Source organism: Microtus pennsylvanicus, chromosome 16 (assembly GCF_037038515.1).
Source record: "Microtus pennsylvanicus isolate mMicPen1 chromosome 16, mMicPen1.hap1, whole genome shotgun sequence".
In the NCBI taxonomy this organism is placed as follows: Eukaryota; Metazoa; Chordata; class Mammalia; order Rodentia; family Cricetidae; genus Microtus; species Microtus pennsylvanicus.
Genome location: NC_134594.1, coordinates 48,391,009 through 48,417,414, shown reverse-complemented (window position 1 = coordinate 48,417,414; position 26,406 = coordinate 48,391,009). Strand labels below are relative to the sequence as shown.

The window sequence follows — 26,406 nt, the reverse complement described above, 5'->3', positions numbered from 1 at the left end:
ATAGACCAGGCTGGGCTTGGAACTCATAGAAATCCTTCTGCTTCTGCCTCCTGAGTGCTGAGTGCTGGGATTAAAGATGTGCACCACCACAGCCTGACTTTTTTGTTTTATCTTATTGCATCTTGTTTTACTATTATCCCTTAGAAGCCTATCTGTTTTCTAATGAGAGACAGAAAAGAGGTAGATACTGATGGGAGGGGAGGTGGGGGGCTGGGAGGAGTAGAAAAGAGAAAACTATAATCAAGATATATAGTACATGAGAATAAAAATTATTTTTAATAAAAGGAAAAATGTGAACATGGTATAAACATTTAAAGAAATTAAAAAAAAAACATTAAAAAAAGAAACGTGCCCTTACTTACTTGTTTTGTTTCTTTACCATTAATGGAAATCTGTATAGGCTAAATTAGTAAGAATAGACATATATTAAGTACCAGGCAACTTAGCTTCCCGGCACAGGCAAAGCTATTGAGTTTAACCCCTTGACCGTCTGCAGGTGTGCTGAACAGGGCGTTCCCTGTGCAGCGGGTGGAAAATGAGAGGCAGAGGTGGGAAAACTGTTGGGCAGCCAGCCGGGAAGACAGACCAATGAATCATCTCAACCGTCTGTGTTGGGGAAGAAACAGTATCCCGACCAGGTCTGATGGGGAGGTCAAGTTCTGGAAAGTTCTTCAGCAGCGGCTTTGGGAGGCAATTTCCTTGGTAGGTGGGGAGAAAAGAAGCAATAGTTCATGCACCAGGGAGAAGAGGTGTGTGGGGTGTGAGCAGCGCAAAGGAGTGGAAAACTCAGACCAAATTGGTTTTGAAGCAGCTTAGACTGTTGCTTTTGGCAGACGCGAACAAGGTTTCTCTTGGTCCCTTAACTGAGGATGAGGGACTACCTAGAGCTGGAGAATAACGATCTAAACTGTGTGTGGGCTCTGAGAGTTAATACAGGGCTTCCTGTTACAGTAAACTTTAAAACTAAATGAAGCTTTAGTCCGGTGCAGGGCCTGACTTTTGTCTGGTCCGTCTCCTTGGCACCCACACCACGCAGCTGAGTCACCTTTCTGGGGCATAGTGGATCTTTATCAGGAGCTGGCATTTCCCATGCAATTCAGGAGCGAGAGCCCGGGAAGAGCGTCTCCTCTCCAACCTTCAGTTGTTGGACTCGGCAGTGCCTTTGAAACTTTCTGCTGTCAATGTCGCACCTTTAACAAATCCATGGCTGGCTGACTTGGGTATTGAGGGCTCAAAGCCTCTCTGTCCCAGGGACATCAACATGAGGAAATGGAGAGAAAAGTCAGACTGTTGCCCACAGCTGCATGGGAACAAGAACCCTGCTAGGAGACAGCCGCCTCTGTGAGAGCCCGCTTCACAAACCTTACAGAGTTTAAAAAGAACAAGTTGTCCACAAACACATATACACACACGCGCACACACACAGACACACACCTCTTTCTTGACTTAAAAAGAAAAGTGATTCACTCCAAAAGCATATGAGAAAGTAAAACTGATGGAATTTGCTTTCTACTCTCCACAGGCTTTAACATAAGCAAGGAGAAGGGAGGTGGCAAGAAATCTAATACTGCTAGAAGGAACTGCTTAGGGTGGGGACAGACATAGAAAATGAGCGGCTCCAGGAAAGCCCTTCTGTTGATTGTTTTATTGCTTTGACCGATCACTTTCTTAGAAGCCACAAGACGAACTGGTCCAGTTTGTTTTCAGAGCTGGAAGTAAATGCTTCTGTAGCTAGCTCCCAGCTCGGCAGCGTTTCCACCTGGAATATCATTTAAGAATTTGGCTAGATCTCAGTGATTTATGTTTAGCAAATAAGATTATCTTCAGCTTCCTATTGTGAGGGAGCAATTGGTTTGGGGTTTAGTTGCTGCTTTTCAGCCTTTTTTAATTGCTTCTTCAAGGTAGCACTGTGTTAATCTCCCTGATTTATCTCCAGTGTCGACTTGCAGCCGTGGTTTCTAATGCACCAAGTAGAACAACGTTGAAGCAGGATGGCTTACAGTGTTAATACCTTTGTTGTGGAGTGATCCCAAGCTACAGCTGTGCACTAATGCTGCTGGGGGGAATGAGGAAGATTTTTCATACACTTGGAGTTAGCATCTTACATCTTTTGCATATTGAGTCGGCTTCTTATTTATTTTATGGATACTGTGAAATAAAGGGAATCTTAAGATAGCTATTTTAAACTCATAATTTTCATATTTTAAGAATTTAATTTTCTTTCAATATAGTGGAATATTTATTTTTGAAATTATATCTACCAAAAGTACGTTTCTTTTAAAAGGTGAGGGTATATTATTATGGCAATATGATTACTGACATTATTGAAATGTAGGTACATTTGAAAATATGTTCTACACTTGTATAGTTTGTAGAGGTCCCAGGGTAAAGATCTTTTTAGGTTTAAGTTTGTGAGAAATAAAAATTTTAGCAAAGAAAGGGTTATTCTCCAAAGCTGAAAAAAATTTTTTTTGAAACATACAATGTAGGAATACTGTATATCATATATTTGGTAATCTGGGAGATAAAATAGTTACTCACATTTAGTTAGTAAATCTTTGCTCCACTACCAACCATGGCCACCTCTTACTACATGTTGTTGACTACCTCTTCCTAAACTAGCACAGATTTTACATTACACACCTATTGCACACCTGGTGTACAGTATCTGCCAAACAAAAGATAAAGTATCGAGGTCACTCTGTCAGCTCTAGCCGCTATTTTGAATGCAGTTGAATCTCAAACTGCTGATGATACCCTGGCAGCCAGCCATACAGTTGTCATCTTGTCTCATTAGTTAATCTCGTCCTGTCAAGATCAGGTTTTCTAGTCCTTTTTTAATTGCCTGCTCAACAGTTTCAGAATCTGCTGAGGAACTTAAGACGGTGATAAGTGTGGACCAAGGACACATGAAGTAAAAGCTGTGAAGAGCGAGGCACTCACTGAGGGAGCACATGAAGAGATGATGATTCCGAGGCCGTGGGGAGGAATGGAAGAGTTCTGAAGCATTTGTAGCCAAGCAAACGGGACGGTGCTTAGACCGTATAGTTATATGAGAATATGTTGAAGGTTATGTGACTGGCATAAGCATTTTTCTTTGTGCGTTTTTGTATTTAAACATGCTGTATCTTCCAGGAAATAGAGGCCAAGTCTTAGAATGCTGGAAGGCTGAATAAAACCAGATGGAGGTGGGATATGGGGAAAGACACAAAGTAGGGTACTCACTTAACTGAAAATGATGGTGACATGGTGAAGGACAGACAGTGTTAGTAGGTTAGGGCACCTTCATGAGTAGATAATTCCAATGTACCAGGAAAATAAGTAAGTCCTCCTAGAAGGTCCCACCCCTTCCTTTGCCCACCACAGATGGTTTTGAGGGCTAGCATTATGGGTGACTTATATATTCAATCTCTTAATATGCCCATCTGCCTCCCGATTCCTCCTCATTTTTCCTTCCAACTGTGATGGTGTTGTGGGTCAAAGTAATGATTCTGGTGCTTTATATTCTCTGTAGCCAGTAGTTTACAAGTGCATGCTATAAAGCAAAGGTTTAGCTGGGCCGTGAGTGACATTATTAGCATCAGTTGATGACAGTAAGCCACCAGTATGTGGCATCTTCTTTTGGACACAGTATCACATGAAATTGCGAAGACCTTGGTTTCTAAAGGGATCTGTACTACTGGACAAGATTAAATAAAGGTGATTACCCCTGCAGCAGGTTTGTTCTTAAAATCCCCTTACAGAGGGACTCAGTGGCTGCCTTTGGTGGATTTGGAAGTTCCTGGGAATGAGGTCTAGACACTAACATGATTTAACTGGTCGTTACTCATGTTCATGCTTTCTGTATCTCTCTGGGAGCCTCCTGGGCTAGTTTGTAATTTTTTTGTAATGGCTTATCAAATCTTTGTTTGTTGGGTTCATTTTCTATTTCTGCTAGAATTCTTGAGGAATTTCAACTTAGAGAAGGGAACATTTATTTTTGCTCATAGTTTCAGAGATTCCAGTCATTGGTTTCTTAGATGTATTTTTTTTAGTAGTGGCAGTGAGGTGTCATGGTGGGGAAGGGTATGGTGGAACAAAGTTGCTTTGCCTCATGGAAGCCAGGGAGGTGAAAGGGTCAGGACAAGATATAATCCCCAGTGAAATGCTCCACAATAACCTCTTTCCTTTAGGGTTCTGCTGCCCAAATTTTTTATCACCTCCCAATCTATCACTAAGTTAGGAACATATCTGTGGGTTCAGATATGTGCAACCTGAAGCCCATCAGTTGCATGCGGCAAAGGATGGATGTGGACCTTAATGTAAAATTGTAAACTTACTTATAGCATTATGAAATTTTTGTATGTGTGTTTTTTTTTAAAAAAAAAGAAAAAACTCGACGGTGTGTTTTTCAACCATGAGCTTGATGGATGATAATACCTTGTCACAATGTCAAGAAGATGTGGTAAGAGCCCTCGTGAGCCAGGGGTTTCCACAAAGTTCTCTACTTCTGATCATTGTGGGGTTATTGAACAACCTTCCAACATACAAGTCTTTGGGGGGCACATTTCAGATCTAAACCATACTAGCTGCTGTACAGTAGAATCAGAAATAGAAGGGTCCGGGTATAATTAAATTCAGTGGTTGCTTAAAAACCTCTTGTTATTCCTACAAAAGAATGGCAGTATTATCAGTAAAAATGTAAATAATTTATGCCAGTATGTTAGCTGGAGAAAAGCTGGACTTCTGGTTCAGAGAGGAGCAGAGATGAAAGTTAAAGCCACCATCATTTCTTTACTTCCCTCCTACCCCAACCCTTGAGGTATCTGGCATTCTGTGGAGCTCAATTTGCAAACCACAGCTCATGCAGCCAGGAAAGGGATTTCTAAGTGGTTGAGTAAATCCTCAGAACATCAATTTGCTGAGTATTGTTTCCTGGGGGTGAAAATTTATACAAAACCACTCCAATTCCTTCCTCTGTATCTGTCCGTGGTGAGTTTCCAACAGCTATTGCCAGTTATCAGGAAACTCACTGTGTGCCTTGAATATTAAGTGGGCGCCACCAGTGAGGGACTGGTTTGGATGACAGAGTGGTACCGCCTGCCTTTTAAGTTTGCTTTGGTCTCTAGATGGGGGTGTGAAAGCGCTTAAGAGGTTGAGATATTCTAAGTGAGTCGAACTCCAATTATATAGGTTGGTGTAATGGCTAAAGTTAATTGTCAGCTTCTCAGGATCTGGTTCTGGCTGTTGTGGGATATTAGTTAAAGATGTGTTACATTCTTTTAAGCTGTGGGATATTTGTTTACTGATACAAAGATGCATTTGTATTCTTTTATGTTGCATTTGGTTAACTCTGTGAGGCTGCGTTACCTTGCCTTCCTAAAACACCTGATTGGTATAATAAAGAGCTGAATGGCCAATAACTAGTTGGGAGAGGGATAGGTTGGGCTTCCAGGTAGAGAATAAACAGAATGAGAAAAAGAGAAAAAAGAGCAAGAAAAGGAGGAGAAAGACTCTAGGGGCCAGCCACCCCGCAACACAAGCAGCCGCCGAATAAGAAGTAAAAAATGAAATATAGAACAGAGAAAGGTAAAAGCCTAGAGGCAAAAGGTAGATAGAATAATTTAGGAAGAGCTGGTTAGAAATAAGCCAAGCTAAGTCCTGGCATTTATAAGTAGTAATAAGTCTCTGTGTGATTATTTGGGAGCTGGATGGGGGGCCCTCAAAGAGTAGAGTAAAAAACAAAGTTGTCGCAGGCCTCTGGTCATGCCTTTGAGGATTGTCTAGAAAGGTCTGGTCTTGATCGGGTTGATGACTTGGGAGGATGCCTCTTAACCATGGATGGGGCCACTCCCTTAGAGGGAATCTAGGACTATATAGAGTGGAAAAGTTCCCTTGTGCCCTGGGATTCATCTTTCTATGCTCTCTGACTATGGATTTGATGTCATCATCTGCCTCAGGCTTCCTGTCTTGAATCCCTGCCATGATAAACTTTACCTTGAACTGTGAGCTGAAATAAACCCTTCTATGAGTTGCATTTGTTGGGATTCTTTACTGCAGCCACAAAAACAAAGGCATGGAAAAGGAAAAGAAAGCATGACCTTTGGTGACTCTCAGAGTTGGATCTGGGAATACAAGCACCAGTCTCCCCTTAGAACCTGTCACAGTCCATGTTCCCAGAACTGCTGAATCAGAATCTTCTTGGGTAGAGCCTAGAAATTCACATTTAATAAACTGGGTGTTTCTGTTGCAAACGCTTGAGAAGAGCTAGTTTCAGTAAGTGATGATGCTAAGGGCTGGCCTGGGTGCCTCATCCTGTTTCCCTTCCTTTAACATGCTTCTTGGGTTTCTGTGGAAATTCAGTATTTAAAAAGTTATGTTCAGGATCAAGCAACTCTATATTCAGTACACATCCTCTAGCCCAGGCCTCTGGCTTAATGGTTAGCTGCACCCTGTTCTGAAGAGAATCTGAAACAGGCTACTGGTTGTGTATAAACATATGTTCCTAGACGATGCTTTAATTGGGGAGCCTGCTTTTCAAAGAAAGCGACTTTTCTGTTTGATATATGAAGACCTGATTTGTTTGAAAACTGCCTAGAATCCCTAGGATTTTCAACTTTGTTTCTCTAGCAGGGTCTGATGGGGGTTTTTCTCAGCACAGAACCTGTGAGACCTCAATCATCTTGGCCAGGACACTTTTTATAAGCCTATTCTTTTGTATTCTGTGTTTATGGTTACTTAGATAGCCACTCAGTAGGCTGTAACTGACAATTCCTAGCTTGTGGTCACAAGGCCCACCCCTGATAACAGAAAAATAAGCTTTAGGGCTGGGGGTGTAGATCAGTGGTGGAGCATATCATATCTGGGATGTATTTGATCCTCATCAGCATACAAACAGAAAAGCTTGAGCATATGGGTGCATGTGTGTGTGCGTGTGTGCATGCCTATGTATGTGCGCACCTGTGTGTGTGTGTGTGTGCATGCCTGTGTATGTGCGCACCTGTGTGTGTGTGTGTGTGCATGTCTGTGTATGTGCGCACATGTGTGTGTGTGTGTGCATGCCTGTGTATGTGCGCACCTGTGTGTGTGTATGTGTGCATGCCTGTGTATGTGCGCACCTGTGTGTGTGTATGTGTGCATGCCTGTGTATGTGCGCACCTGTGTGTGTGTGTGCATGCCTGTGTATGTGCGCACCTGTGTGTGTGTATGTGTGCATGCCTGTGTATGTGCGCACCTGTGTGTGTGTGTGTGTGCATGCCTGTGTATGTGCGCACCTGTGTGTGTGTATGTGTGCATGCCTGTGTATGTGCGCACCTGTGTGTGTGTGTGCATGCCTGTGTATGTGCGCACCTGTGTGTGTGTATGTGTGCATGCCTGTGTATGTGCGCACCTGTGTGTGTGTGTGCATGCCTGTGTATGTGCGCACCTGTGTGTGTGTGTGCATGCCTGTGTATGTGCGCACCTGTGTGTGTGTGTGTGCATGCCTGTGTATGTGCGCACCTGTGTGTGTGTGTGCGCATGCCTGTGTATGTGCGCACCTGTGTGTGTGTGTGCATGCCTGTGTATGTGCGCACCTGTGTGTGTATGTGTGCATGCCTGTGTATGTGCGCACCTGTGTGTGTGTGTGCATGCCTGTGTATGTGCGCACCTGTGTGTGTGTGTGTGTGTGCATGCCTGTGTATGTGCGCACCTGTGTGTGTGTGTGCATGCCTGTGAATGTGCGCACCTGTGTGTGTGTATGTGTGCATGCCTGTGTATGTGCGCACCTGTGTGTGTGTATGTGTGCATGCCTGTGTATGTGCGCACCTGTGTGTGTATGTGTGCATGCCTATGTATGTGCGCACCTGTGTGTGCATGCTTGTGCGCATGCCTGTGTATGTGCGCACCTGTGTGTGTGTGTGCATGCCTGTGTATGTGCGCACCTGTGTGTGTGTGTGCATGCCTGTGTATGTGCGCACCTGTGTGTGTTTGTGCATGCCTGTGTATGTGCGCACCTGTGTGTGTATGTGTGTATGCCTGTGTATGTGCGCACCTGTGTGTGTGTGTGTGCATGCCTGTGTATGTGCGCACCTGTGTGTGTGTATGTGTGCATGCCTGTGTATGTGCGCACCTGTGTGTGTGTATGTGTGCATGCCTGTGTATGTGCGCACCTGTGTGTGTGTATGTGTGCATGCCTGTGTATGTGCGCACCTGTGTGTGTGTATGTGTGCATGCCTGTGTATGTGCGCACCTGTGTGTGTGTGTGCATGCCTGTGTATGTGCGCACCTGTGTGTGTGTGTGCATGCCTGTGTATGTGCGCACCTGTGTGTGTGTGTATGTGTGCATGCCTGTGTATGTGCGCACCTGTGTGTGCATGCTTGTGCGCATGCCTGTGTATGTGCGCACCCTGTGTGTGTGTGTGCATGCCTGTGTATGTGCGCACCTGTGTGTGTGTGTATGTGTGCATGCCTGTGTATGTGCGCACCTGTGTGTGTGTATGTGTGCATGCCTGTGTATGTGCGCACCTGTGTGTGTGTGTGCATGCCTGTGTATGTGCGCACCTGTGTGTGTGTATGTGTGCATGCCTGTGTATGTGCGCACCTGTGTGTGTGTATGTGTGCATGCCTGTGTATGTGCGCACCTGTGTGTGTGTGTGTGTGCATGCCTGTGTATGTGCGCACCTATGTGTGTGTGTGTGTGCATGCCTGTGTATGTGCGCACCTGTGTGTTGTGTGCATGCCTATGTATGTGCGCACCTGTGTGTGCATGCTTGTGCGCATGCCTGTGTATGTGCGCACCTGTGTGTGTGTGTGCATGCCTGTGTATGTGCGCACCTGTGTGTGTGTGTGTGTGTGCATGCCTGTGTATGTGCGCACCTGTGTGTGTGTGTGTGTGCATGCCTGTGTATGTGCGCACCTGTGTGTGTGTATGTGTGCATGCCTGTGTATGTGCGCACCTGTGTGTGTGTATGTGTGCATGCCTGTTTATGTGCGCACCTGTGTGTGTGTATGTGTGCATGCCTGTGTATGTGCGCACCTGTGTGTGTGTGTGCATGCCTGTGTATGTGCGCACCTGTGTATGTGCGCACCTGTGTGTGTGTGTGCATGCCTGTGTATGTGCGCACCTGTGTGTGTGTGTGTGTGCATGCCTGTGTATGTGCGCACCTGTGTGTGTGTGTATGTGTGCATGCCTGTGTATGTGCGCACCTGTGTGTGTGTGCCCGTGCATGTAAAATGGTCTATAATTTTCAGCAGGTTCTGGCAAGGATCTACTCTCTGCACTCACTACATCACTTCCCCCACCCAAAAAAGCAGATTAACTATTTTTATAGGATCAAGTTTTCCAAGCCCCTTGGTTCAGAGGCGGCAGCCCTGTTTCTGTCCTAGCTGTATACATGAAGTAGAGCAAGACTGTCTCAGCACTGGTGCGATCTCGCTTTTGTGCTGTTGAATTTGGGAAGAGCGCACAGGTGTTGCTGTCGTCTTCAGTAATGCACTGTGTGGGACTTCCTGCTACATGTAGTCATTTATGCTAAGGTTTTAAAACATTTTGGAATTTCATAGATGAATGTGTTTACATCATTCCTATACCTTCCTCTTCTCCCTCCAACTTCTCCTCTGTCCTGCCTCGCTCCCTCTGGAGTTCATGACTTCTATAATTGTTGTTACTCATATGTAAAACCTACTGAGATCATTTAGTGTTTTCCACTTGTACTTGTGTTTTAGGGTAACAGTCTGGGATTTGATAACCTATCTGGGACCTGTTCCTGAAGAATGTGGGTTCTCCTTCTCCTAACAGCCACTGACAATCTGTAACTCTTCATCAAGAAATGGAGCCTTGTGGAATTTCCCCCATCCAATGGACATGGCCATTTTGCAGGTCTTGTTTAGGCGGCCATGTTGTTGAGATTTAATGGCTGTAGCATCCCTGTCGTGTCTAGGAGGTATTATAGGAGTCCTGCTCCTGTAGCTCTTACGGTCTTTCCATTTCTCTTGCATGGTGTTCCCCGAGCCTTACCTGTAGGGGTGGGTGCTCCGTGCTTGTTTATTCTCTGCGTTTGACCAGATGTGGATCTCTGTAGTAGCCTCCATGTATTGTAAAACCAAGCTTCTCTGATGAGGTCTGAGAGTTACTTATCTGTGGGTATAAGGGTAAGTACTTAGTATACACTTGGAACAGTGGGTAGTGGACTAGGTTTAGAAAAAGTGGTTTTGTTTGTTTTCAGACAGGCTCTCTCTGTATCTCTGGCTGTCATGGAACTCATTATCACTATGTAGACCAGGTTATCCTGGAACTCACAGAGACCCATCTGCCTTTGCCTCCCAAGCAATTGGGATTAAAGGCCTGGGTCACCGCATTGGCCTAAAGTTTGTTTTTATGGTTTATTTTATGTGTTTGGGTGTTTTGCCTGCATGCATGTATGTGAACCACGTGTGTACCTGGTGTCTGCAGAGGCACCCCTAGAAATTGAGTTTCACAGGTGTTTGTGAGCTGCTGTGTGGGTGCTGGGAATCAAACCTGGTCCTCTGGAATAGCAGCAAGGGCTCTTAATCTCTACTCCTTCTATCCAGTCCCCAGAGTTTATTTTTAAAGTTCAATCTTGTGAGGTGTACAGAGCAGACAAGATCACTCCTATTTATAGTGGTGCTCTGAGGCCAGTAGTGAGAGGGAAACAGCGTGACTATGTTTGCTTACTGTGTAAAAGCTTGGATGAGCCCACTGGGCTCGTGCTCTAGTTTCTAACTGGTCTAAGCTGACGGGGGTGGGAGAGGGGAGCTCAGCCTTAGAGCATGGCATACGCAAGGTCCTGTGTTCCACAGCTGGTACAGGAGCAGAAAGAAAGGGTAGAAGAAAGAGAAGTCTCCAAATTCACTGTGCCTGAGCCTGCTTGTCAGCATGGCTATGATCTAGCTCTATAGCGGTTCTCAACCTGTGAGGCATGACCCTTTGTGGGGTCGGTAGACCCTGTCATAGAGTCGCCTAAGACCCTTGGAAAACACAGGTATTTACATTGCAATTCACAGTAATAGCAAAATTACAGCCATGAAGTAGCAACAAAATAATTTTATAGGTAGGGTCACAACAACGTGTGGAACTGTATTAAAGGTCGCAGAATTAGAAATCATGTTAAAATGTGCATTTCTTTCTGCTATTTCTTATTTAATTTTTTGAGAGAGCAAAATTCTATAGATTTAATTTCCTTGTTTCTAAGTCTGGTAAAAGTTGGCCCCAGCCCCTCTTCTTCTGTTCTCTAACAAAATCCCGCCGACCTGTTTTTCAGCTTGTTAGGTCAGGAGAGGGCAAACCCCTGGCAGCTGGTAGCATCACCTCATCCTCACCGTTCTTCGGGTTTCGGAGACCAGTGCTCTCGTGATGTACATTACATCGCTTTAAAATTGCACATAAAAGTTTGCCATGGAAGAGCGGCGAATGTAAGATAAATTGGGAAGGTTAAGGGGGAAATGTTCTGAGAGCATCTCATAAATGAATTCTCATCATAAAAGCACAGTGCTTTCTCCGAGTGACAAATTAACTGGAGTCTTGTGCTCTGCATTTCTAAGTAATGTGCAGCAGGGTAATTCCATCTGTGCTCAAGCCAGAGGTCACAGCCTCTGCTTCTTCCGCTTGTGCGGTTTGCTGAACAGTGTAGGAAATGGGGTTCTTTGTAGGTAGGCATTTCATGTGCTCTGATTTTGTGAATTTGGGCTGGTGTCTGTGATGAGGCTTGGGCTAGTGCATTTTCCAGCAAGAGTACTGTACTTAGTTGTCTTGGCAAGAGTCTCCTCTGGCTTGTATTAGCTTTAGTTCCCCGTTAGCTGGTGGGTAGGAAATGCATTTGTAGGTGGTGGTCTCTCGCAAGCTATTAAGGGGTTTGATAACTCTGAGGTAGATAGCTTTGTCAAGAATGTGCATATTAATGCCATGTGGGCATTTTTCTGTAGCTGGATAGAGAATATCTATTAGTTTTAGGGTTTTCACTGAGGTTTGTGGAACGTAATGCAGGTGAGAAGGGTTTCCTGCCCTGCCTTCTCGCGGTCCTCTAGTCCGACCGGGTGGTCCGTGTGAGAGCTGTGTTTGTCTGGTCACTGGTGTTCGTATTATGACTTTAGGCTGGGGAATTGATGGTAATATCTTTGCTCTTTGCATTCCTCTAAGGTTTTGCTTTCCTTCGTTTGGCCTGTGGCCACACTGTGTTTCTGCTCCATAAGTTTACTCTACGGCAAAGAGACAGTGGGCATGATGTTAGTCCATGGCCCCAGATGCTGGCCTGAGTAGATTTGGCCTTTCTGAGTTGGCGCATGATGACAAAGATCACAGTTGCACCTGAATGAGGCTCTTTTGTTTTTGTCTGGGAGGGTAGGGGTGTAGTGTGTGGGGATCTGAGAGGGCATATACAGAAAGGTCACCGAGGGAGGGTGAGGCTTGGGGTCAGGGCTAGAGAGCTTGATGCTAGCCAATCTCCCAGCCTGTGATGGGAATCTTTGTTTCTAGGGAGCAGGATCTGATAATCAGAGATTATTTTAGGAGGGAGCCTGAAGTAAAACTGGCTCTGGATTTCCCTCAAGTTTTCTTTTCTGAACTGGGATTCACTTATGTATCCCAGGCTAGCTTCAAAAGAAAGCCAAACTCAGCAATTCTCCTGCCTCTACTTCCCAATTTATGGGATTACAGTTGTGAGTTACTCTGACAACCTCTGAAGTTCCTATAACTCTGGATTTTTTCTGGTGACCATCATTTTTTTTTCTTTAAAATTTTTAATTTAATTTTTTTCCAATAAGAAAACAAAACCAAAACAGCCCTCTAAATCTCTGCTTTTGGTAGTGGAAGCTGGTATGACAGAATGAATTTGCATATAAATAGAACAGGTAAATCCAATTACTCGAGGCTATGATGGGAGGAGCTAGGGCTGGTTGTTTTTTTGTCAGCTGACATAAACTAGAGTCATCTGAGAGGAGGAAACACCAACTGAGAAAATTTTCCTATCAGACTGGTCTGTAGTCAGATCTGTGGGGCGTTTTCTTGATTCATAATGAAGATGGGAAGGCCCAGCCCTGCTGTGGACAATGCCAGCCCTGGGCAGGTGGTCCTGGGTTGTGTAAGAAAGGCAAGAGCAAGCCAGGAGGAGCAATCTGCCACGACCCCTGCTTCAGTTCCTTCCTTTAGTTTCCTGCCTTGAGCTGCTGTTCTGATGTCTCTGACTGTCACAGAGGAAACAGACCTCTCCTCCCCAAGTGTTTTGGTCATGGCATTCATCACAGCAACAGAAAGCAAACCAAGACAATCTGGGCTTTTCTTTAGATTTATTTATTCACGTGTATGTGTGTCTGTATGAGTACATGTCATATGTAGGCTACAAGAGGGTGTCAGATCTCCTGAAGTGGGAGTTACAGTCATTTGTAAGCTAAGTCCTCTAGAAGAGCAGGGAGTTGTTAACCACGGAACCATCTTTCCAACATCTGGTTTGTGGTTTTGATCTTTTATTTGTTGTGATAATTTCATACATGAATTCTGTATTTACACCACTTCCATTCCTCCCTCTTCCCCTTTCAGCTCTTTGAGACTCCCTTCCCTTATACCCTCTCATGTTCATGGCCTGTTTCTGTTTTGTTTTGCAGTGCCTTGTTTTCTCATTTCAATGTTTGTGTGTGTTTGTGTGTGTGTGTGTTAGAGATTGCATACAAAAGTTGGGACGTTGTCAGCCACTTACAGCTGTGAACATTTCCTGCTTCCATGATTGAAAAGCACCAGTGGATGTGGTGATGTTGTTAGTGTATTTGTTGGGACGACAGAACAGCATATTCATAGGTTGACATGAATAAGCCACTTTTGAATGTTGGAGTGATTCTGCCAAGCCTATTCTTCCTGTGAGTCTGTGTATATGTTGGGGACTGTGGAGCCCCAGACCCTGAATTTCCTGTAAACAACTTGTTTTCTATGCTTGCAGCTGCTCTGAGCAAAACAGCTTGTTTTTCTGTGTTTGCAGCTGCTCTGAGCACAAGGCAGGGGAGTGAGTGGTTTCTGGTGGGTTTTCAGCTGAAAATCCTGAGTGCGAGTGTGTGGCCATTGGTCAGGGAAGGCACTATATAAGTTTTCCTGGAGCACAATAAAGTTGGCATTCTTGGGGAATTCAAGGATGATCCGTCTCTCTCTGTTGGTGTATTTCAGTCTCCAGCCCCTTACCCGGTTCAGGAACCGTCCCCGTAGTGAAAGCGGGTGCTACGAGGCCTACTACCATAGCAGAGTGCAGAACAGGCAGAGTGCACTACATGTATAGGCGGACTTTTCTTTCCCGCCTAATAACTGACACAGAGACTTAATATTAATTATAAATGCTTGGCTAATAGCTCAGATTTATTACTAAGTAGCTCTTACAACTTAAGTTAACCCGTTTCTATTAATCCACATTCTACCACATGGCATTACCTCTCTTTCATCTCGCACCTCCTATTTTCTGTCTGTGTCTGGCTGGTGACTCCCCTAATTCTGCCCTTCTTCCCAGTGTCTGGTTCTCCCTCCTAACCTTATCCTGTCCAGTTACTGACCAGTCAACTTCTTTATTAAACCAATCCCAGCAACATATATTTACACAGTAAAGGAATATTTCACATCTGTGCATGCGTGACCATAGCACAATAACTCAAGTATGTTCAATTGCATGTGTTCCATTCTCGTATGATTTCCCTCTTTCCCCTCCAAAGAGCCCAAGCCAAAGAAAAAGTGCACTTCCTATTTCCTTTTCTTAGAAGTTTCTTGAAACACAGATCCCCTCTGTTTTTCTCATTGCTAAAACCTCTTCCCTATTTGTAAATGATAATAATGGTCCCTTTTCCTCCGATAATCATAAACAAGAGATGGACTGGATGATATTTATAATCTCTAGAACCCTTAGATAAAGGGCAAACTGATAGTATTAATCAAGATGGATAAACTACTTTGCTGCATTAAGTTCTGTCTTTTCCCCTTCCTTCTCTCTCTCCCCCCCCCCTACTTATCCCTCCCATATCCTAATCTCTCTCTCTTCAAGGTCTCATGTAGCCTAGGCTGCCATTGAACCCTGCATAGAGCTGAAGATGACTGTGAGCTCCTGATTCTCCTGCCTCTTTATCTTCTGAGTGTTGGGATTACATGTGTGTACTTCTATGTCTGGTATATGTGGGTCTGGGGATCAAACTTAGGGCTGTAATACAAGCTAGGCAAGCGCTCTACCATCTGACCTACACTGCCAGAGTCATAAGCTGTGTTTCTTGAAGGTGAGTTTTTCTCAATTGCTTACTTTTTTTAAAAAAAAATTTAAGACTAGGCTTTATTTAAAAAAAAAATAGCAAATGCTGTTTAGATTCACTGCTTCCCAATTCTAAGGCCTTTCTGAATTGTTGTCATAGCCCCTAACTTAATGAAGTATGACGTTTTTAAAAATATTACTTTAAAAGTTCTTTGGCCCATTATGTGTGAAAAATGACTTTAGTTCACTTCGATAACCTATTAAAATTTTTGAAACATTTGAGTCAAGTGCTAGACTATGGTTTTCACAGTGAAATTTAAAATCTTAGTTTTCTCTTGTCACTCTGTGTGCAGACTTGAGGACAAGCACACCTGACGGCACCTCACAGTTACACAGGAAGACCCCTTTCTTCCTGACGGCACTTCACAGTTACACAGGAAGACCCTTTCTTCCTGACGGCACTTCACAGTTACACAGAAAGACCCCTTTCTTCCTGACGGCACCTCACAGTTACACAGGAAGACCCCTTTCTTCCTGACGGCACCTCACAGTTACACAGGAAGACCCCTTTCTTCCTGACGGCACCTCACAGTTACACAGGAAGACCCCTTTCTTCCTGACGGCACTTCACAGTTACACAGGAAGACCCCTTTCTTCCTGACGGCACTTCACAGTTACACAGGAAGACCCCTTTCTTCCTGACGGCACTTCACAGTTACACAGGAAGACCCCTTTCTTCCTGACGGCACTTCACAGTTACACAGGAAGACCCCTTCTTCCTGACGGCACTTCACAGTTACACAGAAAGACCCCTTCTTCCTGACGGCACTTCACAGTTACACAGAAAGACCCCTTCTTCCTGACGGCACTTCACAGTTACACAGAAAGACCCCTTCTTCCTGACGGCACTTCACAGTTACACAGAAAGACCCTTTCTTCCTCGTGACCTCGATGGCTGGGAAAGCCAACGAGTCAGTCCACAGAGTGGCATGAGAGGCTGGAGAGTTGCTGGATGCCCTGAAATCTGCTCCTCCCCATCTATGGCTTACAGGATGTAAAAGGCTAAGGGGCAGGGGTCTATTCCGCCTTTGACCAAGGTGAGAGTTTGAGGTGGAAACATCAAGCTGTGCAAAGGCAGTGTTTTGTCATTGTAACTGGGCCTCAGTTTTGCTACCTGTCATTGGAGTTGAAGATTAACGGAAGGTCATATAATCTCACAGCTCATAACGCAGCTCTGAAACGGGTTTTCTTTTGGTTGATGCATTTTAAGTAATTGCATATATTTCCCATTAGTTTTACTGCTTTCCATTTACCTTTGAATAGAAGCCAGTAAGGAGAAACTATTAGGAAAGTCTTTTTGTGGCTTTTCTCAAGTAAGTGCTAGCAGAAAACTACTATAATTTGATAGTGAAATGTTGGACAATGATATATTTACTGTTTAGAAATACCACAAGTGAGCTATGCCTCTTCAATCCAGACGTTCAGACATTCAACTGTGTCTCGCTGGCTCACTCTGTGCCTGTTATGTTTTATTTACATCGATGGAATTAAATGTGTCATGTTGCCATATTGCATCAACCCTGAAGTTCCTTAAATATGAGGTTTGATTAAACTCTGAAAACAAATTAAAGATGCTACTCAATATCATGAATGGATGTTTGTGTAGTTTTAGCCTAACGTTACTTTGAGGAAAGAAACGTAAGAAAAACAAGACAAGCAAACCTGTGAGTAGTACCTAACTCTGACTTGACAGTTGAAACCAAAACAGAGTCAACTTTGATGAAAGTTAGTAGCCTTCCTTGTCATCATTGGCAATAACGTAGCTAGATAAGTCTCCTGGGAGGTAGACATTCTAGTACGCATTTCACCAAAATGCTGGTCACCTGGTCCTAAAATATCGAGTTTTATCTCTTGGCTCTTTAAGGACATGCACGGATACTCTGAGCATTATGCTATGCTGCTTGCTCAGAGGATCATGGGTGCTGGGAAGAGAGCTAACTTAGTATGGTGCCTGTAATTTCCAAGAGGTCTTTGGGCAACATCTATGGATGCTTTTCCCTCACTTGTACGTAATCTGTGCCCGGCTTTGCACTGACTGTTGGTGACGCTTTAGTAGTTCTAAGATTGTGTGGCCGTTTTCTGTGACCTAAAACCACGCGTCATTTGTTTTAATGGTTAAAGAAAGAAATGGAAAGTTAGATTAAAGCCGCAGTTGCAGCTTTGCCACTGTGAGATTTTACTTAGCAGGTTCTCTAAGCTTCAGGATTTTCATTTGTTCTTTTCCATTGGCACATGTAATGAATACTAAGATGTTTGAAAGTGTTGGGCCTGTTCTTCAAGCCAGGAAGCTAGAGCAAGGAGCAGAGCGAGTAAAATGTGTCTGTTCTTGGGTCATCTTCCTGCTGGGCACACCGTCTTCTGGCAATATACATAGTCCACCTGGTAGATGGTGACGTGGCTGGAGACAAAAATAAACCAGTCAGGGCAGAACGTACCACGACCCGAAGGCATTTATGTGGGGCAGGCAGGAAAGGCCTCGGTGATGAGGTCACATATGAACAGAAACACGAAGAGGAACGGTGTCGGGACATCTGGGGACAGACAGTCAGGCAACAGTATGTATGGCTGGTGCGGCTTGTTCTCTGAGCCAAGAACAACCTTGGCACACGAGGAGGCCAGTATGGCTGGTGTAGAGTGACTGGGGGCAGGGCATGCAGGATGGGAGGACCCGGTCTAGAGGGCTGCTTAGAAAACTGGGTGAAGTAACACTTTAAGCATGTACTTTGTATGCTTAAAAGGAATAAAACACCATAGCAAATGAGGTCTAAGAATGTAAGAAAATGTAATACCATGAAATTTATTAATGACATTATCTTATTTATTATAAATAGAAAAATGATTATTTTTACAGTAGAGACATTTGATAAAATTCAATATTTATTACTGATTTTGTTTTAAAAAACCTAAAAACATAATAAGAAACTAATCTAGTAATGTAAATTATGTTCATTTTAACCCCTAAATCTTTTCAAACTCATAAAGGAGTTTGAAAACATTGCTAAGTTCAGGACCATATAAGGATAATCCAGTGTCTTCATTTGCCAGGAGTATTTTAGAATCACAAGCCAATGCTTCTGGTCAAGAAAAAAATCAGAAAGGCATACAAACCATTATTGCTGTTGGCAAATAATGGGATATAAAATCCGAACAGAATCAAGTGAAAAAACCAATTATAAAGAATAAGAGCTTCAACTTCAGGAAAACACCAAATGGCCAATGATGCCAGTGCAGGGAAGTGCCCAGGATTGGGAGGCCGCAGCTGCTTCAGCAGAGATTGGGCAGTGGTTTTAGAGGCCACAGTTTTGGTCTGGACCACAGGACTCAGGTAGGTAAAGTCAAAGACAGGAGTGGATCCCTGTCACCAAGCCTGGCCACCTGGTTAAGGACATGAAGGTCAAGTCCCTGGAGGAGATCTGCCTGATCTCTCTGCCCATCAAGGAATCTGACATTATCAACTTTTTACTGGGCACATCCCTAAAGGATGAGATTCTAAAGATCCTGCCAGTGCAGAAGCAGACTTAGGCTGGCCAGAGGTTCCAGGTTCAAGGCTTTTGTTGCTGTTGGGGACTACAATGGTCATGTTAGTTTGGGTGTTAAGTGCTCCAAGGAAGTAGCCACTGCCCCCTGAGAGACCATCATCTTGGCCAAGCTTTCCATTGTCCCTGTGTGGAGAGGCTACTAGGAAAGCAAGATTGGCGAGCCCCACACTGCTCCATGCAAAGTGACAGGCCATTGTGGCTCTGTGTTGGTCTCATCTCTGCCCCCAGAGACACTGGCATAGTCTGTGCTCCTGCTGCTGATGGCCGGTATTGGTGACTGCTACACATCAGCCAGGGGCTGCACTGCCAGCCTGGGCAACTTTGCAAAGGTCATGTTTGATGCCATCTCCAAGAGCTACAGCAGTTGCCTGACCCCTGGCCTCTGGAAAAGGGTCTCCTCATCAGGAATTCACTGGCCATCTGTGAAAACCTGCACCAGACTCTCTGTTCACAGGACCCAGACTCCAGTTGTGGCCACCACATAAGGGCTTTTATGCAAGAAAAATAAAGTGAATTAAATCTGAAAAAAGTAAGATAATAAAAGTATCCTGCTGGCAAGTGTGTCAACACTCATAACTTCTAAATATACTAACAATATCCAGTTATAAGATTGAAGAAAGACAGTCCATTATCATTAAAAGAAATAAAATGCTCAAGATCAAATTAAAATTAAATTAAATTGAGATGGCCCAACAGGTTAGGGTGCCTGTCCTGGAAACCTGTCTACCTGAGTTCAATATCTGGAACCCACATAAGGAAGGAGAAAGCCGACTCCACAAAGTTGCCTTCTGATCTCCACATATATGTCGTGGTATGTGCAGTCATATAGACACGTTAACACACCCATTAAAAATTAAAGAATAAGCAAGCAATATTTATGCTTACATGATGTTGAAGGAGTTGTGGGCTGTGTTCCTGCCACCCAGCTCCCGGCCGCCTGGCTAGCCTATGCCCCAAAATAACAACACACAAACTGTATTCATATAAACACTGCTTGGCCCATTTCTATTAATGTGTGTAGCACCGAGGTGCGCTTACCGGGAAGATCCTAGCCTATTTCCATCCTAGGTTGGAGCTTCATTGCGTCTGCCCTGGAGAGCAGCCTCATCATGTCTCTCTGAGGCGTCTTACCTCACTTCCTCTTCCTCCCAGCATTCTTTTCTGTTTGCTCCACCCACCTATGTTCTAACCTATCAGGGCCAAGGAGTTTCTTTATTAATTAACCAATGACCTTCCTTCATCAACATGAAGTCATTAGTAATGCACTTGAGAGCTTCATAGAGTGGTGAAAAGTTAGGAAAGTTGTCATATTCTTGATTATGGAGATGTCAGTTTTCCTTAAGAAGCTATGTGTTTTGTGTTAGTTTAATAAAAATAAAACAAAACAAAACAAAAAAAACAAAATCAACCAAACAAAAAACAGAAAGAAGGTTTATTTGGGGTGACCAACATCTGATTCTATGTTCACTTGGGAAAATAAGCACAAATAGCTAGAACAGTCTGAGCGATCAGAATCTAGCTTTAGGGTTATAATAATAGAAACGTCAATATCACCACAAGCTTTATCTGACATGGGATAAAGGTGATGTGGCAAATTTTTGAGAGAATGATGTTCTGGTGAATAAATTGAAGAAGGATTATCATGCTACTGTCTGGGGGAAAATTAGTGTTTGGAGCAGTAACCTCAAACATGAAGCCCAAATCAATCTATATTCAATGGAAAATTGAAAAATTAACTAGGTTTGAGAAGAAGATTGGGAAATTATTTTATAACCTTAGAGTATATATGGTATTTTCATAAAACTGAGACATGGAAGAGGTTTGTAACTTTGATTATTGTTATAAAAACCCACCGCAATAAACCCTAAACCAGTTCTGCAGTTTCTATCAGGAATAAGAAAGCTAGAGATAATATTTGCTTTTCACTTCTTATCTGAAGGAACCAGTTTTAGTAATAAGAGCTCCTATAGGTGTATAAGAAAAGTACAAAAGTCTGGTGGGAGAATGGCCAGAGGACACAAAAGTCGTCTACAGGAAGGGAAACGAGTTTCAAACACATGGAGGGATGAATAACTTTACTCATTCTAGGAGATGTGCATGTCATGATTTTATGGAGGAACTACTCATTGGAGTTAGATGAACAGTCATTAAAGTTTTATAATATTTTCAGAGAGAATGAAAATGCAAACCGGTAGCATCTTTTTAGTGGTCAAATTTTACAATATGAAAAGAACCATACTTATTTGACCAGGGGCTTCCATTTTAGAAATTCATTCTTGATACAAATTGTCCTAGATATGCCTACATTAATATAGTCTGTCAAAAATCATTCACATATTTCCATATTACATGCATGAGAAAATGATTTATTTAAAAAAATACACATTATAGTAGTGTTGACAGTCGCTAAAGATTGAAAAGAACTCAAGTGTTCAACTGTGGGATACTCAGCAAATTCTTTATATTATGGATGAACATTAGAAAATGCAGAATCACAAAATACCACTGAACATCTTTAGCTAGTAACTTGTAAACACTGCTAATACATGCTGTTTGGTGAAAATGTGAGGTATGTGTATAGTATTTTTATTTATGTAAAAATATAAGATTTGTTTGACAAATATGGATAATTATTAACCTGTAATTCTTAATAACCTATATAGTTTAGAGACTAAAGTTTCACATTATAAAAATAAGTGATCTGTAACAGATATACAGTATAAGGACAATGACCTCAAAATTGTGACAATATGCAAAAATGTCTTAATCAGAGGTAGAAATGTGTAGTACAATATGGCAAAAATATCCTTAATTTACATCAATATGCAAAATATCCTAAGCAGAAGTAGGACCGTACATACAGTATGACAAAAGTAATCTAAGAATGTACAGACATATTTTAAACAGGGATTGCTGGTCATGGGAGAAGGGAAAGGAACTCGACAGGTAGATGGCAGAGGAATCCTAACCTTGTCAGTGTGGGAGGTCAAAGATCCCAACCTGTCTTTGTCATTCTTCATCTGTTTACTTCTGAATGTTTGAACAGGCCACTTAGCCACCCCGGCTTCAGCTTTATCATGGGTAAATTCAGGGACTGCACTTTGGAGACCACTGTGGACTCTATTTAAGACTTGAGGGTATCATTGGGGCGTGGAAGATTGTCTGTGTAGGTTTCTGCCCATGAATACCATCTATCGCCTGCCCCCAGTGCAGCCATTCTGGGGAAAGAAATTATTCAATAATTAGCTCATAGTCAGCTTCAGGTAATAGGAACTTGTTGAATATTTTTTTTTTGACCGTTTTCTCTGTGTTGGTTGGTTTCTTAATCACCCTTTGGGGAAGCACGTGTTTCTGTCGCAGGTCTCTTGAGACAGTGCTGCAGATGAACCCACGTTTCCTGAGTAAACACCCTGTCCAGTTTCTCTCGCAATGTGTGATGTGGGTTAACCAGCACTGGTGTTCACTTGATGATTTTCTTGTCTTTTTGTGAATCCTGCCTATCAGCAGAATCCTAAACAGCATGGTTGAGGTCTCAATTCACGGGATTTACGCCATCTGGAAATGAGCTTTAAATTTTGTTCCTGTGTTGAAATTAGGGGTGTGACATAGCCATTACAAGGGACGCTGTGAGCCTGAATTTGATTCTGTTATGTGGATGCAAGATGCTTTGTTAGAGGGAAAGTGCTTGCCTGGGGAGAGATCTGAGTGTGACTGAACTGCTAACTGCCCTCTTCCTCCCTTTCCGAGCAGGAGACATATTTTGTTTTTCAATGAGATGACAAGTGAGAGAATTATCAAGACTCGGTGAATTTTAAGAGTCTCCTTTCAATTTCCTCAAGTCCCATTTAACCTTGCTTCTGATATCATTCTGTGCATTACCGTCAAAAGACCAGCTGCCTTTGAAGTCGGGAAGCCCTGCTACTGGCAGAGTCACGATGGTAAAATATAAGCAGCCTCTCAATAGAGTCCTTGCTGATACACAGCAACGCCTTATTATGTGTGTAAAAGCAACATGCATGGGGCGGATATATGATAATGGACACGGAGAGGAAGAATTGGTCTCATGAATTAGGGATGCCCTTTCATAATTCATGAGCCGCAGGCCGAGGAAAGACTTGAAATCACCTGGAAAGCATCTGGAAGCAGTCTGTAATTTAAGAGGCAGCCAAAGAGCCTGTGTTTCTCCAGTCCGTGATGATAAAATTGCTTGTGTGGGATTGTGGAGGGAGTTACTTGTTACTAGCAAAACTTCTCACCATTGAATGCTCCAAAATTGGATCGTGAGGTGTTGCTGTCCTGGGTACTTAGTAAGAGATTGGTTGATTTAAGTGAAGAAGGTGGGTTAGGGTTTATTTCTTTGCCCGTGAAACATCTGTTCACTCCAGTCTTCACACAGGAGTGTTACTGGTTACTACCAGAGTGTGTCCAGATTTGAAGACTAAAGCTTCTTTCTCTATAGTATGGATGACATTTACTCATCTTATTATAAACTCGGAAGAGTACTAATAGCTGACAGAATGATGTGAAATGAATTATTGTAGTAGCAAATTTAGTTGACTGTTTGTCACTAAGCATTTAAATGTGTTCCATTATTAAAAGTACTTCCTATTTTCTTAATATTTTCCCTTGTACATTTTCTCCAGCTTTTCATCCATTGTGATGTTGAGTAACAGTTTGTGATTTTGCCTGGTATTTACACTGGCCTTTGCCTTTCATGCCTCTAAGCACTGGGGGTTCGTCATTTTCGATATTCTTATTTTTGTCTGTAGACCTCCATCTTGTTGTGTTGTATAGTAGGGGTAGTCATGTGTCTGTTGTAAAACTCACCTTTCTGTTAGGCCCAATGATAGTAAACACACGTCTAAGAACAAGGTAGACTTTGGGCAGGGGAGAGCAAAAAAATAAGCTTTTTGTTTTTCATATCTAAATAAGTACTAGGGGACGTTTATTAGGGTTGCTTCCTTGAGTGTGGCCCTGTCATGTTTAGGAGACAGCATTTTACAGCGCTTCTCTACATCCTCAGGTGCTCACAGTCTCTTTGCATCCTCTTCCAAGATGTTCCGCGAGGCTCGGATGGGGGTGAAACGCGTATCTCATTTAGGGTGAAGCACTCAACAGTTAATCTCAGCTATTTAGGAGTTATGAGTCTCTGCATTAGCCATCGACCACTACAAAAATAAGCTGCTCTGACCTACAGATATTGTAATGGTTAATCTTAGTTATCAACTTACTCTAGAAACATCTGAGAGATACCTCTGGACTTGCCTGTGGGCGTTATTTTGACAGGAATAATTGAAATGGAAGACCCACCCACTGTGGATAGCATCATTACTTGGGCTAGAGATTCTATTGCGATTCTACATTCTCTGAAGAGAGCCAGCTGAGCTGAAGTAATCATTGCTTTCTGCTGCTCGGCTATGGATACAGTGTGACTAGTTGGTCCCTTGATGCTGCTCTGTTTCTTCCTTGCCATGATGGACTGGGTCCTGGAACTCTGAGCCAGAATAAACTCTTCTTCCCTATGTTACTTTTGTCAGGGTGTATTATCATAGCAACAAGGAAAGTAAGAGAGACAGGTATAAACATACACATTTGAAGACCATTGACAACATGTCCATTTAGTAAAACAACAATAGTATGTTCCCCTACTAAACCTATTACCTTCCCAGTCATGGGCTTTTGGCTGGGTTTACAGTACCAGGCATCATCTTCCTACCATAGAGTGGGCCTCTAATCCAATCAGAAAGCAGATGGCTAACCTCAGACCACCACACCACTATTGTACTGCTGGACACTCTCATTGGCAGGTTAGTATTGTAGTACCTAGGATCTACTGCAGGGTGAGACTACCAATTTTACCTCAGTGGTCTACACAGCATCTCCTGGCTCTATGAAAGATAGCCAGCCGGGGGGAAGCTTGCCGCTTAGTTCCAGCTTAATTTCCTCATGCCCCACAATCAAAGTGCATGGTGTCTTCAGTAATAGGGTCTTCCCATCTAGTTCAGGTGGGCCACCAAGAATAATGGCAATGCCTCTGAGACTTGCTCATATTATTTATGATAAAGACAAATGTAATCTAAAGATAATTCACCCAGTATACAAAGGTGAGAAGCATAGATTGGGATTTATAGTTTATTAGTGTTGCTGAGGGATTGTTCATTTCTTTTTACAGATTTTGAGTCTTTTGGGGATTTCCTGTCAGAGCCAAATATTAGAGACATCCATTGCATTCCTCTGGAAGGTGAAGTGAGCACACACAACCCAAGAGTGTGCAGTGAAGACAACACTCACACAGGTGATGTCCTCACTGCGCTTGTTAGTTTGTGTCAGTCGGGAATCACCTGGGAGAAGGGCGCCTCAACCGAGGAATTGCTTTAATAAAACCAGACTGGCCTGTGAGGCATTTTCGTGACTAATGCTTGATGTGACAAGGTCCAGCCTACCGTGGTTGGTGCCATCCCTCGTAGGTGATCCTCCATTGTATGTATGTATCTACATGTATACATACATACATACATACATACATACATACAAACCAAGCCATGGAATAGACCATTAGGTAATGTTTTCTGTGGTTCCTGCTTGAGCTTCCCTCAATTGATGGATTATAAACTATGAGATGAAATAAAACCTCTCCTCCCCAAGTGACTTTTTGGTCATGGTTTTAATCATAACAGCAGAAAGCAAACTATGATATTCATGTATTGCTATTGGTATATACCCAGTAATATTTAACAAATCATTTTTAAAATCAAGTCTACTTGAACATCTGCATATCTAGCTGAACATTTTCTTGTTCAAAACAGAGTTTTGGAGAATTTATATTCAATTTTCTACTCAAAAGTATTTACAAAACATTCTTTTTGGAATTACCTCCCAGACCCCCCAGTGGCATTGGTTTAAGTATCTTGTTTTCTGCAGGGGCACCTGTCAGCACTGTGACATTGTATTTGAGAGAGTAGGATGGTAAGAGGAAGCACTTCCTTTGAAACCAAAAAGAAGAAATAATATATTGTAGCTATCTTTCCTTTTTGTTGTCTCTGTGTGTGGTTGACTCCTAAGAAGGGAGTGTGTCTTTAAACAAGATGGTATTGTTAAAGTCAGTGGTTCGACTTTGTAGTTTATAGAGAAACATCATTTATTTGGCTTATAAATATTGTTGTTCCTTCTTATTAAGATCAATCAATCTGTCATGATTCTAGGAATGCTCCTGTACTAATCAGGTTAAACAGTGATACCCAAACTCTCTTGCACTGTGTGCCTCTCAGGCTTCTTAATTTGCCTCTTATAAATGACTCCCTGCAGGTGTTTTGGAATGTTTCTCCAAGTGTTATCAGAGTGCTTGTTAAAATACACATTAAAAGTTTCAAATTACAGGGCTGAGGTGCCGCGGAGAACATGCTTAGCATGAACGAGGCCCTGGTTCAATCCTTCACACACTCAACAATTCAGATTACTAGCTTCCTGTCATGTCAGTATCAGAATGGTACAGGACAGGGCTGGGAGTCTGCCTTTTCTGAGTGTCATCAAAGATCGACACCCTTTGAAGAATAAAACCAAACTTCTACTCAACATTTGTATGTATGTATGTACATGTATGTACACCCCGGCATGCATATACCCAC

At 43.0% G+C, this 26,406-nt stretch overlaps 1 protein-coding gene across 5 annotated transcripts in view; it reads left to right on the top strand.

Annotated features, from left to right (window-relative positions):
• The window catches only part of Fhip1a (FHF complex subunit HOOK interacting protein 1A), a 216,107-nt gene that overhangs the window by 38,842 nt on the left and 150,859 nt on the right, over positions 1 to 26,406 (top strand). Inside the window, exon 2 of one of the 5 annotated variants that reach the window (XM_075950502.1) lies at positions 24,954 to 25,076. The exons of the other annotated variants lie outside the window; for them this stretch is intronic. The gene's annotated coding sequence lies outside the window, so the exon portion shown is untranslated. The remainder of the gene's footprint in view (positions 1 to 24,953; positions 25,077 to 26,406) is intronic. 5 annotated transcript variants of the gene reach the window in all.